The sequence below is a fragment of the Carlito syrichta genome, unplaced genomic scaffold (assembly GCF_000164805.1).
Source record: "Carlito syrichta isolate Samal-C Ts95f unplaced genomic scaffold, Tarsius_syrichta-2.0.1 Scaffold289249, whole genome shotgun sequence".
Lineage (NCBI taxonomy): Eukaryota > Metazoa > Chordata > Mammalia > Primates > Tarsiidae > Carlito > Carlito syrichta.
Window position 1 is genome coordinate 15049 of NW_007233345.1, and position 2508 is coordinate 17556.

Consider the following 2508-nt stretch of genomic DNA (forward strand, 5'->3'; position numbering starts at 1 on the left):
GACCTGGAATATAACAGCCATGCCCCATAATAAGACTAGCAAACACAGTTCTTTCTTGAATCTGTGCCTAGCATGTTCCCTGACAATGTCCCTAGAAGAGTCACCAGCTTCACCAGTCTCTTTTTACTTGGCCTTTCAGGATGGTCACAGGGTTGTGCTCGAGCACAGTTGCAGAACCCAGGCCTGGACTGCAGCCAGGAAAGTTCAGTGTCCCTGAGATTAAGTGCAGCTCTATGTTTGGTGGCATCAGCCTCGTGACTTGTCTTCCTCCTTCTCTTTGGGATTTTGCTAGAAATCAGGCTCCCCTTGACTTGGCTTCTTTTCTGAGGATGGAGTTTTTCATCAAATGAAAGCAGCCTCTTGAACATTCCAGCAAAGTTTTAGCAGGTGGTGATTTCCCCTGACATCACACATGTGTCAGGAATGCTCTTGCCACCTAAGTCCTTGAACCTTTCAGTGGTGGGTCGAGGGGAGGAAGTGTTGATGAGATGACCTTGCCCCAGTGGATGTAGGGTGCATCTGGATGCTCGGCAGTGGGGACTGGGGGCAGCTTTTGCTACACTAGCTACACCTATGAACTTAAGGGCAAAAGATTTGCAGAGTGCACCTTAGTCTCTCTGGCTTGCCTGGTCTCTCTGCTTCTGACCTAGGTCCTGGGATCCAAGACCTAGGACTTCATCCTGTTTTCTGAGCCCAGCACATACACAAACCATAATTACATATATGCCCACATCATAAACATGTTTACACTCTCCTTGTTTTATGTTCCTCACCAATTTTTCCAGGCTGACACCTATTTTCTCCTTTTGAGCTTATGGACCAACAAATCAGTGGTTATAAATACTCGTAGCAAGGACAATTTACTTGCCACACATATATTGAATGTAGGTGGTAACAGAAAATAAAAAGATTATGACTCAAAATGTGGGATAAGATGCCAGGGTCTCAGTCAGTCTTAAAGGTGTTTAGGATACTAGAGTGTGTCTTTTGATAATACAAGCTTCATAGACAGTATAGTCAAATATTTGATCAGTTCTGTAAAATATCTATTAGATGACTTGTTTGACTCAGTATACTGTTTAATTCAGGCAGAAAATTCTGACAGTAGCTCTGGATAAACAGGGACTGGCAGTGACCCAGGTTTTTAATACCTATTCAGAGTCTAGTTAAAAGGTTTTACACTAAAATGTGAATGTCTCTCTCATCCTACTCTTCCTTTCCCAAATGTGCAAGTTTGTGATGTGGGGTAGAGGGATTGAAGGGTGATCTTTAGTATAGGCCTTGCAGCCCTGGTGGCCTGGTGATCGGCACAATCAGCTTCTCATCAGCAGGGAGACAGTAGGTTGGAAGGCTAGGCTCTGTAGGACCAAGGCCAGGAGCCCTCAGCCTCTTCATGCCGCAAAGGAGACTCAGCTGTCATGGCTCTCAGACCCTGTCTGGTTGGGTAGGTACTGAACAAGGCAGATGAAGTCACCTGTGGGATTCTTCACCGTTTTCTTTCAACTACTATGTTTTTGATCAGAACTTTTCATCTACAAAGACTCGTTAGACACATACCATTGCCAAGCACTGTGTGGTCCAGAGTGACCCATCAGCTCCTGGATCAGCTTGCTTGGCTGTCTGCCTGTGTGGATAGGGCCACATTCATGGGACATGGCCGTGATCTTTGGTTTTTTGGTCTGAGGCAAGGTCACATCTTCTGGGATTCAGTCAGGACACCAGAGCTGCTTCCTCACAGCAAAGAGTAAAATTTCTTCCCTCTGACAATGACTCGCCAGGGGTGGAGACATGAGCTCACCAACCCTTCCTTCTACTCTGATCATTTTTCATCACTTTTACCTGAACAAATGTGATTTCTAGTCTCATTCCTGCCCAGTTCCAATGGAGCCTATGCGTCATTGTCAAATTCCTCTTCCTGGAATACAGCTTTCATCATCATTTCTCCCCTGCTCAAAAAGTTTCAAATAGTTCCCACTACCTAGAGGAAAAAGAAGACAGTACTTACTCAAGCTGTCACTAGAGTCCCCACACTAGGGCCTTAAGCTGCCTTTTTCAAACTCGTCTCCTCCTTGTCTCCCAAACGAACCTTCCTCTTTACTCAGTTCTCTCTGCAGGCTGCCCAGTGCAAGCCCAGAACACCTTTCAAACCCTGCGTCTCTGTTTACAAATGGTTCCTCCAATACTGGGATGCCTCCTCCGCTCACTCTCTCCTCATAAAATCCTCTCCATTCCTCAAAGATCACTTCTTTCTCTAATTCTTAATTCGTTCAGCCCAGAGGGACACCTTCCACTACTCTGAATTTACTGTCTGTTTTAGGCATTCATTTGGTGCTCCTATTTCTCTCTAAATGTCTCCCATCCCAATAAGACATTGGTGAATGGGCATTGGCAACTGGAATATTCTCAAGCCCTTCCCTTTCTCCTTTTTTAAAGGCCAGACCTGGTCAGGAGTAAAGAGCAGAGGGCGGATAGGGAAGCTCTCAAGCGAAGAAACCCCTGACATTTACC